This window comes from Coptis chinensis, chromosome 9 (assembly GCF_015680905.1).
Source record: "Coptis chinensis isolate HL-2020 chromosome 9, ASM1568090v1, whole genome shotgun sequence".
NCBI lineage: Eukaryota > Viridiplantae > Streptophyta > Magnoliopsida > Ranunculales > Ranunculaceae > Coptis > Coptis chinensis.
The window spans coordinates 4,131,587-4,146,412 of NC_141464.1; the positions used below are offsets into that span (position 1 = coordinate 4,131,587).

A 14,826-nucleotide genomic window follows, 5' to 3' on the forward strand; every position below is an offset into this window, starting at 1 on the left:
GATGATTTTCGTTGGATGTAAGAAATTGTCCTTGCAGTGAATATAAGTATCTGCCTAAGTATATCTTCATATATATTCCTAAGTCATTTTAATTGGATGGGTACTATAATTCTGTATACGTTCTATGAAGTTTGTACTTTAGGAATATATATATATATATATATATATATCGGTTTGTCTAGAGTGCCACTCTTATAGTGACACTCTTATCTCACACTTCTGCTGGTTCGTCAGATCTGTTTCTGAGATCATCATATCTAATTCGAAATAAAGGGTATAATGGTAATTATAGTGTTTCTCTCCCAAATTTCGTTTCTCAATCTCCAAAGAAAACCTTCTCTCTCTCTCTCTCTCTCTCTCCTCTCACTCACTGAGAAAATCTTCAAAAATCTAAAACCCAAAATCAACAATAGCTATCATTCATAATCCAAAATCAAACCCAAAATTTCAAAACCCACAAATTGATTCAATTAATTGATTTCGAAGTTTGATTCACAATTTGCCTCTTCAAAAATCAAAACCCAAAATCAAATAACCCAAAATCATGGTGCATGCTAACGTTTACAGAATCAGAATCTCTTTCACTCTTTTATTTTCATAAGATTTATTATTATTGTTTGTTTCATTTTTATGATAATCATGCTTTGATCCGATCTAATCTTAGTAGTTTATGGGTTGTTTAGATCTAATATTTCAGTTTCACATAGTGCTTGGTGTTCGCAATCCATCGCAAATGCTACTAGTTTTCTACTTATCAATATGTTGAACGAGGGACACGCCTTATATTTTTGCAAGTTCAAAGTCCACATTAAGGGTTCAATTCCTTCTATTTTTATGTTGTATCATGATGAATATGTAAAGTTGTGAACCATAATTTAGTTTCAAGATTTCATTCATTTAATTTCCTTTAATGTATAAATTTGAACACTCAATCCGATTTTAGCCAAAGCGCCCAGCTTAACTATTTAGTCAAGAATCGATATATTCTTTCTCCCTTGGTACATGTCCTTTATGACCTCCTTCACACTTGTGTAGTGCCTTATGTTTGCTGATAAAGTCCTCTTTGTTCATTAGCTTACTAGCAGCGGGAGAATCTAGACAAGGCTATAGCCTCATCAAATGATCAGTTTGATTTTGAGGTTTCCTTCCCTTCAACGCGCCGATCTTATTGTTGTAATCGCTATTTTACTTAGTTACATTTCAATGGATAACTAGACTATATTTTACATGTGTTAGTTACATTTCTCTGATAACTTGAGACTATTTTTATTGTGTCGGTGGCACCCTTATTTCCACGAATCCTTCCAACCAAAAAGAAGGTGTTGTTAAGAAAGTTCATTACAGGAGAAATTTGGACCTCAATCTGAAAAGAATAAAAGCTCGAATGTATAGGAGGTTTTTCTTCCGTTCTTTTATCTATATATATTGTGTGTTTCTTTGGTCCAATGCATTTGGTGTTAATGAGGTTTTGAATCATGTAGGTGTTCCGTGGTCATGGTCTTGACTACGATGTGGATGGGCTCACGTAAGCTTGAATCAAACTTTAATTCCAATCGTTACAAATAGATGAATCAAGAAACATTTGCTAAATTAACATTGACCGATATGCTTAAATATGTAGGGGAAACACTTTAGATAACCAATGGACTCATAACATTTGTAGGGCATCGAGGGGTTACGATAAGCAAAATGCTCTTGTGGAGGAGTTGCACCTCGGCTATTTCACCTGAGGGAAGTATATAGGAGACAAGTGCTCATTCCGTGATCATAGCCCGACAATGGTTTGCGCAGTTTTATTTTAGAAATATTAACAAGTGTGACTCTTTGTAACCGATGCGGGGAGTTTCTTGTAGAAGCTACTAAAAAGGTTGGAATAGAAGGAGCGGCCGGAGTTTCTTGATGACCCTAATAAGGGAGTCCAAGAGGTCTATTCTCCATAAACAAATAGGTTTTTTCTTACATTTACACTTATTATTTTCTTTTTAAACCGACATTCTTCTTGGTGGTTATCCAAGGTTTACGTTGAACTTGAGAAGTACTCCGACCACATAACAGCGCTCCATACTATGTGGTATGTGCTCCATCTCATCATTATTCTCACTAAGAAGTAAAAGAAAATTTTCCCTACGTTGATATTATGGATTTTTTTTTTTTGCCTTACTAAGACGATTCTTCCGACGGATCAATGGAAAAACAAGCTCGATGGCATGCCAACCCCGAGGTCTTTGCAAGAGCTTTTCGTGGTGACTAAATCAATGTAACTAGGGTGCATTTGTTGGAGATTTGTACCTTACCTTTGTTCAGCTTTGAAAAATAAATTGGTTTGGATTCGAGGACGCAGTTGTGTATGTACTCTATTGAAGCATTCTGTCCCCGGGCATATTATGTATTCTATTGAAGGATTCTGTCTCCGGGCATATTATGTATTCTATTGGAGCATTCTGTCTCCGAGCATATTGAAACGGACTACGCATTTTGGGATGTAATGGTGATTTTAACATGACATTTGTCTATTGTGATATAGTAGCTAACCATAATTCTTAACTTAAATTTAGTCAACTTAAAGCTCTTCGGTTCGCATTAAGCCAAGCAAATACAAATTGAACTGCTTTGACCGCCGACGATATAGCCGATATAATGTCATTGATGGCCACTTACGTTCTCCGAGAGGATTGTGATTCCAGTGTACACTTCAAGAACTACCAAATAGTGCGTGTAATAAAATTTGAAGGATGTACATGAATGCCCATTGAGCCAAGTCCGAATTGAATAATCTTAGGATGTGTTTGATTTGTAGGAATATAGTTCCGTGGGGAACCGCCATTTTATATGTTTCGTTTGATTCAGAAACTTCGAGAGATACAGACGAGAGAAACCATGCTCAAAAATTGCATTTTGCCAAGTTCGACCGTTGAAAACACGATATTTTTACAATCCATATGCACACTTCGTTTGAGACCAACTTAGTTGACAATGTTATTTATCTTGGATATTCACAAATTGTACAATTTCTTCACTTCCCCTTCAGTTTTCTTTACCCGTTGGTCCTTTTCCACACCATTTGGACTTAGTCCCAAACGGCATGGCCATACTTGTTTGGTACTAAGGCCAAAGCGGCATGGCCACCGTTGGACTTAGTCCCAAACGGCATGGCCATTGTTTGGTTTAGTACCAAAACGGTATGGCCATGCCGTTTGGGACTAAGTCCAAACGGTGTGGCATGCCGTTTGGGGACAAAGTTCAAACAGACGCCATATTTTTTGCAAGTTCAAAGTCCAAACGGCATGGCCACACCGTTTGGACTTAGTCTTAACGGCATGGCCACACCGTTTGGCCTTAGTACCAAACGGTATGGCCATGCCGTTTGAACTAAGTCCAAACGGTGTGGCCATGCCGCTTGACTTTGAACTTGCAAAAATATGGCGGTTCTGTTTGACTTTGTCCCAACGGCATGGCATGGCCACACCGTTTGATTTAGTCCCAAACGGCATGGCCATACCGCTTTGGTACTAAGGCCAAACGGTGTGGCCATGCCGCTTAGGACTAAGTCCAAACGGTGTGGCCATATCGCTTGGATTTGAACTTGCAAAAAATGGCGGTTCTGTTTGGACTTTGTCCCAAACGGCATGGCCACACCGTTTGGACTTAGTCCCAAACTGCATGGCCACACCGTTTGGTACTAAGGCCAAGCGGCATGGCCATTACCGTTTGGACTTAGTCCCAAACTGCATGGCCACACCGCGTTTGGACTTAGTCCCAAACTCTGCATGGCCACACCGTTTGGTACTAAGGCCAAACGGCATGGCCACACCGTTTGGGACAAAGTCCAAACAGACACATTTGATTGTTAGGTGTTTGATAGTTTTGTAACATACATTGAGCAATCAAATTATTGGAATCCATTCCAAGGGGAAAATAAGTTATCCCCAAGGTCGATTAGTTTTTCGGTTTCTTTCCATTTTGCAAAATATTTGACTTAGCTGTGATTGTTATTTGCATTTTGTTAGTTAAAATAGTTAAGAGAACTTTGTTTTTCGATCATGTTGAACGATTTATTCCGGGGGATGCCAAGTCTTGTGGAAGGGAGTGTAATTAATAGCGAGGGTAGGATTCAAGGTGCGATAGCAATAGCTAGAACCAATTTATACACTCTTTGATTCCTTTTGCCTCACAACTTTGCCCTTAAAAATTGAGTTGCCTCACAAATACACCAAGACAAGCCAAAAGAGTGAAAATAACTAAATAAGCCACTTATAGTTCGGTGCTTTTTATAGTTTTATCTTGAAAGGCACAGTTGATACATGAAATTCATAATATATGAAATTTCTATTTTCACCCCGAGTATAAATAAGTACAGACCACAAGACAAATACATGAAAAACTTCAGCTCATCAACCTTATTTATAATCAAGCACAATTGGAATTTGAGCACAATTTTTCATGAAAAACTTTAGCACATCGTCTTCATAATCTACTTCTTCTTCAACAATCGATCTTGATATTGTTGATACTTCAACCCTCAAGAAATTCCATCTCATTCATTCCTTCGCCATTGTACCAATGCAAGAAGACCTTCCTAATGAAACATAATCAGAATTTTGCACATAATGTAATCCAAAGCAATTATTGTGAAGCTACATCCAAAGCAACTTAGGATAACTCATCATCGACAACGCCACCACGACATCCAAAGCAACTTAAGCCAATAACACCTTAACCGACCACTTGATAATACAAAACCGCTAAGAGAAGACGGACCAACAACAACTTAAATATTAACATTCGATTGAGTGAATTTCCGAATCGGTCGTTATCCTCCTTGTGCAAATAGAAGCTCGACTCGGTTGGGGAAAATGTGGGAGCTCGACTCTCATTTATATTCAACGACGACGAGCTTCCACAATTATTTTCTTCATCCACCCACTTAAAATACCTACATTTCTTATCCTTAGGCAAACGTTTGTCATTTTTTTCGCAAACACAGAAAGATCGTCCAGGATTCATTTGGGTATTCGAGACTCTATTAAGAACTGAGCTTCCACAATAAGGGCACCTCATTTATAGATCGAATTTCATTTGTAGAAGGAAAAATTTAAAAATTAAAAATATCAAAATATGCAAATGTAAAATCACCTGAATATGTAATAACTATGGAACCCTAAACCAATAACATTAAAAAACAAATGAACAAACAAAAGTTAAACAGAATATGCTAGTTCAAAACTTTAACAGAGTTCACCGAATATGCTAGTTCAACGAACTCTGACAGAGTTCGCCGAACTCTGACAGAATTCAAAACTCTGACAGAGTTCACCGAATATGCTAGTTAAAACTCTGACAGAGTTCAAAACTCTGATAGAATACGACATGAAGAATACGGCAGAATACGGCATGAAGAATACGGCATGAAGTAAAACATTATGAATATTAGGCAACACCCCATCAGCAGCATCAGCAAGCAATTTCCCCAATTCATCATCATTCCTAACTGCCAACAACACATGCCTTGGAATAATCCTATTCTTCTTATTATCTCTAGCCGCATTCCTAGCCAATTCAAGTACCTACAACAAATGACCGTTCTTCAAAACACAATTTTTTTTTCTACAAAGTAACAAATGGGCATGTGAAATAATGTGAAATCTCCAAGTATGCAACAATTATTCTACCCGTAAAAGTAACTCAACAAAACCTCATTTTCTATATAAGGAGCGACTAATGTTTGCGTGCCTTGAGCGAAGGGGCTTTAGTAGGCGAAGACCCAACTACGTCTTCTTCGATATTGATTGATGTCTCTGTCTCCATTTCAATAAATCGAAAAAATTAAAAATATAAATAACTTAAACGGACAAAAATCCCAATGTACATAAACAGTGTAGATAACTTAAACATCAAAACTCTGACAGAATTCAAAACTCTGACAGAGTTCACCGAATATGCTAGTTAAAACTCTGACAGAGTTCACCGAATATGCTACTTCACCGAACTCTGACAGAGTTCAAAACTCTGACGGAGTTCACCGAATATGCTAGTTCACCGAATTCTGACAGAGTTCAAAACTCTGACAGAGTTCACCGAATATGCTAGTTAAAACTCTGACAGAGTTCACCGAATATGCTACTTCACCGAACTCTGACAGAGTTCACCGAACTCTGACAGAATTCGAAACTCTGACAGAGTTCACCGAATATGCTAGTTCACCGAACTCGATAGAGTTCAAAACTCGGCAGAGTTCACGAATATGCTACTTCACGAACTCGACATAATTCATCGAACTCGATAATTTAGAACTCGACGAATTTAAAACTCGACAGAGTTCAAAACTCGACATAATTCACGAAATCTACAGAATTTAGAACTCGACAGAGTTCAAAACTCGACAAATTCAAAAACTCGACAGAATTCACCGAACTCGACAAAGTTCAAAACTCGGCGAAATTCACCGAACTCGACAGAATTCAAAACTCGACAGAATTTAAAACTCGACAGAGTTCAATTAACTCGACAGAATTTAGAACTCGACAGAGTTCAAAACTCGACGAAATTCACCGAACTCCTCGATGAATTTAAAACTCGACAGAGTTCAAAACTCGGCGAAATTCACCGAACTCGGCATGCAATTTAAAACTCACGAATATGCTAGTTCACGAACTCGACATGTAATTTAAAACTCGACAAAGTTCAAAACTCGACAGAATTTAAAACTCGACAGAGTTCACCGAACTCGACAGAGTTCAAAACTCTGCCGAATCACGACATGAAGAATAATCTGACGAGTTCAAGCTAATTAAATAACATTCAAACTTCAACGAAAATACCATTAAAGCATGAAGAATACGGCAACTAAAAAATACCATTAAAGCTAATTAAATTAAATACCATTCAAAGCTAATTAAATTTGCAAAATTATTACATGTACCCAATTTGAATAAAGGTTACCCAATTCGAATAAATTCACTACACAGAAGGTTACCCAATTTGAATAAAGTTCATACACGCGGTTGTCTAATGTTTTCTTCAAATACAGAAACTTGTTTACTTCCAAGTTTCTTGTTCCAAACAACAATATAAACAATTTCATACCCAATAAACGGTTGAACCAAGCGTTTTAAGCTTGTTTACTTGTTACAGTATTCACCCAATTTCGCGTTTTAAACAATTGCCAAGAATAAAGTTTACTAGGTTCAACCGTTTAAACAACATCCAACAATATACCCAATTTGTTGTTTACTAATTAAACAACAAATCAAACGAATTAAATGTTCGAAAATACCTTAATCCAGAAGCTTGGTTCAAATTGGAGAAGAAGAAGCCGAGAGAGAGAGAGAACCCAACCCAATTTCGTGTTTTTGGTATTTTCGTATTTTTTGATTTTGAAATAAACCAAAATTTTGAAATATCGGTAAATATCGGTAAATTGGGTGAATTAGATCTTCAGATCTAGAGGAGAGATCGACGGCTCAAATGAAGAGTGAGATAAGAGTGGCACTCTAAGAGTGGCACCCTAGACAAACCGATATATATATATATATATATATATATATATATATATATATATATATATATATATATATATATATATATATATATACGGTTTGTCTAGAGTGCCACTCTAATATTGCCACTCTTATCTCACACTTCTCCTCAGCCGTCCGATCTCGCCTCAAGATCTGATGATCTAACACTCCAAATTTCAAACAACAAAGTGGGGGTAAAAACGTCTTTTCCTAGCTCAAATTAGAAATCCACACTTTGGATCTCTCTCTCCCCTATCTCGACAGCAAGAGAAACCATGATTTCTCTGTGTTTTCTCCATGATCGTGGTTGGAACTCTCTCTCTCTCTCTCCTGCTAAGAATCAAGTTGATATGAACCCAATCAACACTGTCGGGGCTTATGTATGTCTTTCCTGAACAAGATTTGCGTTTGAATTTGTTTCAAGGGTAAATAAGCTCATCTTCCTCTTTAATCACTTCCATAATCCATCAATAATCAGGGCCTCGAGAGTCTGTGATCTGAAATATTTTAGTATTTGAAGTATAGAGAAGCCTGTAACCTTGCATGAGTCATCTTCTCAAGAGAATTGTGACTTCTGCATGTGTTCCTTCATTTGCGTTTTTTTATCAAACAAGTGTACTGGGTTTTTTTTAAAGAAGATGTCATTTTTCCTAATTAAAATGGATACTTACAAAAATCAGTGTTTTGTTACGACGAGGTACTTAGGTCATTAGTAGTTGATAGGTCTGGTTTGGAAGTTCAGTAGATGGAAATAGCCTATGAGGGACATCAATGAATTTTTCTTTTAGTGGGAGGATCATCTTACGATTCACTATTATTGTTGAGGGAAGGAACATTTCATGATTTACTATTCTAATGAGGCGTTTTAGAAATAACAATGCAATAGGTAGAACGTACACCAGCATTTCTGCAACTTGCTGCAGCCGCAGGGCAAGCATATGCTTTGTTGATCAGTTAAGAAGAACTCAATGTTCTGTTTATGGTCATTGTATTCTGAATTTTGATGCTAATTTTCCAATACTTGCAGCAAATATTATATAAGTCCAAGCTAAATTACAAGCAGATGGTCAAACACTCAAACTACAAGCAATTACAGGACTCCGTATACCAAATCACTTTGTTTAGTAGTGTGAGAGATGGTCAAACTACAAAGCCAAATTACATAACAGATTCATTGGTGTAAAATTACTTCTTCTCATTAAATAGATCACCAAATTTGCATCTTCCGATTCCACGGCTTTGTGATCGAAGTCTTGCATTGGTCCGTCCCAGACATCAAGTAGGTTTACTTAAAGTCTTAGTCTCTTGAGAATTTATTCGTCCTTCCCGGATTCTCAAAAGCTTCATACATCCAGTAGTTCAAACATTTGGAAAATAATATTGCGATATAGCTCTCCATCTAAGAACCCCTACATGCATTCTGCAACTTGGTGAGGATCAAGATCGTTAAACGCGTGCCCTAAAGAAACACTTGCCCAAATTAGCAAGGCAGATGAATAGTTAATCTTGAAGAAAGAAGGAAATAGCAACAAAAGAAGCCATTTGAGTCATAACTCATAAGCTCACCGTTGAACATCAGTTCCATAACAAGAAGTACGTCTCTGTGTCTATCAAGCATGCGGCATGGCCCTTTAACTGGACAACCCAACACCATCAAAGATCAATATGGCCAAGCTTCTACAAAACCCCCGAAGCGATTTTTAGTTTATCACGTAAGTTTTGAAGCCGCACAATGAATACCGCAACTCTCTTCTTTTAGGCGAGAAGAAAAACTTTAATTACTATTGGAAGAGTAAAAGATCTCATCGGAAGAGTGAATCACAAGAACAAAGCAGAAATCACATGGGTAGAGGATATATAAAATCAATGAACAAATCCTCGGTGACACCGACGGTAATGCTTGACAAGCTAAAGCGAAGTTTTTTTCATATATGGTGACAATTTTTTCCTTCATACATTTCACATGATGCTAAATTTATATCTAAAACAAAGAATCACACGTGACAAATAGAGACCTCTATCTCTATCGGTTACCAAACCGACAAACAAAGCAATTTGAACTAATAGTATAGTAAAAAAGCAAATGTCTAGAAGAAACCTTCCGATTTCAAAATTCAAACTTCTACGGGGTATTTATATATGTAAGAAAGTCGAATCCACTTCGATCGACTTTTTCTATCGATTGTAGATTGCCTCAAGATTCGCGTCCCACTTCTCGATGGTTTTATACATTGAAAAAAGAAAAATATGGAGAACCCTTAGAGATCAACTTCTTGAAGCATTTGGAATGAAAATAGGAATTTTTTACGCAATATAGATTTGTGGCTATTGGCTACAACATCATCATGACACGACACCCTTCTCCTTCGCCTAAAAGATTCCCCGGTGAAAAGGGATTCACTACAAGGAATTCTTCGAGGCAGCTAGCAATATCCGGTATTGTAAGTCTTGTATTTTGGTTATCATAGTAGGAGGATGTCTCGCTCAATTCAACGAAAGTTCTGACTACATGATATTTTAACAGGATTCAGTTGAACAGAGAAATTACGATACTGAGTGCCTTTTTCTTTCTTTTTTTTCGTATTTTCTGCCCCCTCTTCTTGTATGTGATATTGCTCTTTTCTACGTCTTTAGAGTTTGAACTCTCTAAATTGATACAAAAGCAACTCAAAGTTCCTTACTCACGATTTTCGTTTTCGTAGAGCTAAAGTAAGGATTCGAACCAACCTAAAGTCTAGGACAACTACAAATTGTTTGTTACTCTTAGGGAACTAATAAGTAAGGTTATATTACTAATGCTAGGTTTTTTTCCTACACAACATTAAGAAAAACATTAAAGTTTGAAATCATGCACTTAATACAAAAGACAAATTACTAAAGAACAAAATGGAGAGCTAATCCTCCTCATGTGAAACTAACATTTAGTTGTTGATTTGAAAAGTTTATTGATTCTTCCTAGACTCATAGACAAGCCCCTAATGGAAGAAAACTTGATCCCTAGCATGTATGGCTCACTTAAGAGCTCATACATGCTAGCAAGTGGAACCAAGCAATGACTTATCTCTAAGCTCATTGCTTTGTTTCCTAACTAGACACTACACCAACTATCATTTTGGGATAGGATGTAGAGCTAGTTGTTCTTTCTAACAACCTACCAAACCAACAACAATTGTTTTTCCCTCACATGAGTTGGATTAACTCCCCAAAAGGGAAGTTAGCTCATGATCCTTGGGACAAGGAAATTACAACTAGAAAAACAAAAAAAAAAAGAAAGAGGAAGAAGATAAACAATCAAACTCACTTGCTTTTTATTTTCTAGAAGAAAACAAATGTTTCCTCCATTAAAACTATTACAAGCTTCTTACCAAAACTAAAAACTAAATAATCCCCATGACTAAGGAACTAAAATAATATCATGTAAGGAAAATAAGTCAAGGGAGTAAATGGAGTGTCCCCCACCCTTGTCTATTTTCTTCTCCATTTGAGAGAAATCTCATTTCCTCCCACGTGAAACATCAAACCACATTTACTTCATTTTTATCCACCACATTAAAACAAAGTGACACCTTGCCTTTTTTTCACTATTAACACCTAATCTAATTTATTACATGCAATGTGTCAACTTTGCACCAATAATTTGTTATTTTTGTCTTGACATGCTCCATGATTGATGACTCATCCAATCTTGTGGCCCCAAGATAGTGGGTCCATGTGCAATCGATGGCGGGTCCGGTATTTTGGGCATTTTACAACTTCCGCCTATGTGTAGAGTTCATCGCCCTGATTGTCCGAAAGACTCTCTTGTCGATTCGAGTCCCGGTTCGAGAGGTAGGAGCTTTGGAAGTTTGATGCTTTAAATGGATTTGGAAGAATTCATATATCGCCGTTCCTCGTGCTTTATCGCAGTTTAACCAATATTTCCATGTTTACCGCAAATACCGCAAAAGTATGAAAACATATTTATTTCATGATTATTAAACACATAATTAACCAAATTTATATGTCTCAATGGGGTTTCATAATACACTTTTGGGTGCTTATCACACTACCCCCAAACAACACTTTGCTTGTCCTCAAGCAAAGAAGAGACTAAAATAGATAAGTGGCCAAAAAATGTGTAGTCCTAAGCTAATTCTCGTTTCGCAGAGTGCGGTTGCATTGACCATATGCAACAAGGCCTTAAACCACTAGGAATTCCCTAGTGGACGAGTTATAGCCTCGTGAGAGTTTTCCAGAAAAGATACTCACAAACTTCATTTATACTACAACGACTCAGTGACAGAAACTCGTTTCCTAAATTAATCTCAGATATCCATACATCTCCTTAGCAGGGAACGAGGATTGATTTCTTTGAAACTCAAGTTAATATGTATTCAATAATTAAAACATATACATATGATTATTCGTGCAGTGAACTTTTCATTGAAATGTACTAGCAGGGTTGTTTCTGGATCCTTTGGAGAGCATACCTAGATGGGTTCTCACAGGTATGTGTTGAAATACAAATTCACTCAAAATTTTTCCACTCACGTTTTGTTAACTCCAGTGTACAGTGGGCACACGTTTCCTTACATCTCAATGACAAATGAGGAGCCGATGTCGATCAATCACGCCTACTACGATATTATCACACCACTCTACTCCTAATTGAGCTAGAGGTCTTTATTAGGTATTGTGGGGCTTAGGTGGATAGTGTACAAGAAAATGGAAATGGATAATCAAAATTTACTTTAGTATGAGAGAATAGGGTCTTCATATATTTACACTAGAGAAATCCTTGTTTTCTTTCCTTCTTCTAACTGAGTTTTATAACCTTGTTCTTAAGCCTCTAATGGATTTTTATTATATATATATATATATATATATATATATATATATATATATATATATATATATATATATTTAGATGGCTTAAAAACATGATTCTATTTTTCTTTCCTGAAGCAAGTAACTGACTTTTATTTGGGACAAGTCTTTCTCTTTATTCTTTCCACATTTCATCCTATTTCTCATACTCATCACTTAGGTAGGTTCTTTTATTTGGTTTAATAAATGGGTAAGGAATTTTTGGTGAAAGTGAAATGTTTGATGAACGGTTCAGTGGAGTGACTAGCGGTAAAATTTGTAACATGTAAGAATTTTTAGCTATGTCGATCCAAAGAAGGCCTAAATTCTCGCCTAGGGTTCGGGTGGTGATCAAGTAAGTAGACGCGTGATTTCTCTAATCGGAAAAACTACTCCTCTGTGTCATCACACACAAATCACTCATGTCAAGGTTTTTGGTTATATTCTCACAGGATTTATAGTTTAAGTAACTAACCGTGGGTTCCAGAAACTTACTGCTATGTACAATCGATGATACTCAGTACATGAATATTCATGAAAAGATGTATAAACTATTGCATACGTATTATCTAAAGTTTCTTAAAAACAAATCCTAATTCGGATACTAATGTGAGATTTCTAGACAATTTTCATCATTGAAAAGGAAACAAGACTTTGTCACTAAGTACAATTATTAATATGAAAATAAATACTATATACAGGCTACAAGATGCCTAATTTTTGCTACAGGTTTAAAGCACCCCCAAACAGAATGATGCTTAGTCCTCGAAGGATCAATAATTAAAGAGAGAAAGTACCTGAGAGCCATGAGCAAAATTAGGGCTAGATTGCTGGAACAGAGAGGTTGGAAATCATAATATATTTATTCAGAAGAACAATAAAATGTTCAATAGCACACTAAACATAGCACACCCATACATAGCACACAAAATAATGAAAACAATAGCATACCTAAACATGACAACCAAATAGCACACCAAACATGAGGTTTATCTAGATATATGTACAATGGCAAGTGCAAGTTTACCATCCAGCAGGATGTGAAGGTCTGGCGTCCTCTTTAAGGAAATGCATTTTCTTAGCATCGCGCCAATAGATAATAGTCTGCCAAATTTCTGCCCATTCTTTGTCTCCGGATTCCCTCAAATTGGTCTTCATCTTTTTGTCCTTTGGGTAACATCGAACATGCCTCAGGTATCGAGCGGGACGCTTCCATTGACGAAACCTCAATGAGCGAATGATTCTGTTTGCTAGGCACATGGAATCCACCTTGACCCAGTCATGAAAAGTAGCTGCAAACTGTGGGAAATGTGTCTTCATGATCCGGCAAGCGGTGACTGGTAAAAGTATATACTGATCCTGAAAAGTGCGAGCTCGTTTCAGGTTGGAGACCACACAACCTAAAATGTTAAATAATGCATGACCCTGAGCTAGTGCACTGAATACGACGCAAGCAGCCTCATTGGCAGTAGAAAAATGCCAATCTCCCATAATGTTTAGGAGTACAAATAACATTGCAGTCCCCATGTTCATGGTCATGCTTGCTAATGGAATGGTGATGTTGCGCCATGGCACATGGCCATCTCCTTCTCATTTGATCTCAAGACCATCACCATAAGAGTCGCGAAACATTTGCCACTGAAAGGAACGGTAAGAATTATGATAGATGTAATGCCAAGATGCAGCAGGTTTGTGGTATGGAAGGTCCAAAGTTAGGGCAAGTTGTTGTTCAGAAAAGATATGAGGTGTGTCACCAACTCGGATTGTGAACCCGTCTAAGTAGAAACCATGCGTATGGTTGAATCTTGGTGTGTCTTCCATATTAGCATAAAAGTATGCAGCCAAACTCGGAGAATAAGTTTGGTCAGGTTGAAGAATTAGGGAAGACCACCCAATGTTTGTGATGTAATCATGGAAGAGATGGCCATAGGCATTGGAATCCATCATAGACTGAAAGGATTGCTCAGGAATGAGTTTGGGAGGTACCATGGATGATGAAGATGCCATGGTGGATGAAGTAAAGAAATGGGTAACAATACCGGCAACTGGATGGAAAAATGAGTATGTAAGAAAATAGACCCTCCTGTAGCACATGTTAAAATTATATTAGTCACAACGGAAATGATGACAATCCTACTAAGCATTGCATACAAAAGAAGACAAAAAGATAAGACAAAATACATAGTACGACGGAAAAACGTAATAACATATATGATGATATACTTATTGACTTAGTAATATCATGGATTCTTATGTTGATCTTGGAGATGCATATTTTGCACTGCATTTAGGTCTTCTATTTGTTGGCCGAAGTTTGCATCCGAATGTCCCTTCTTTGGTGAGAGAGTACAGCTTTGATTTTCCATTAGGATAGCGTGATTTTGCAAGGATTGAGAATGATTTTCCAAGATCTCCTCGCTTCAACATCACGCGTTGCTTGACGATCTTGGAAATCCTAAAGAGT

General features: G+C 37.0%; 1 pseudogene; it reads left to right on the forward strand.

Annotated features, from left to right (window-relative positions):
* Nucleotides 1–96: 96 nt before the first annotated feature.
* LOC147474458 (uncharacterized) lies at nt 97–2,261 on the forward strand (annotated as a pseudogene).
* The last annotated feature ends 12,565 nt before the right edge of the window (nt 2,262–14,826 follow it).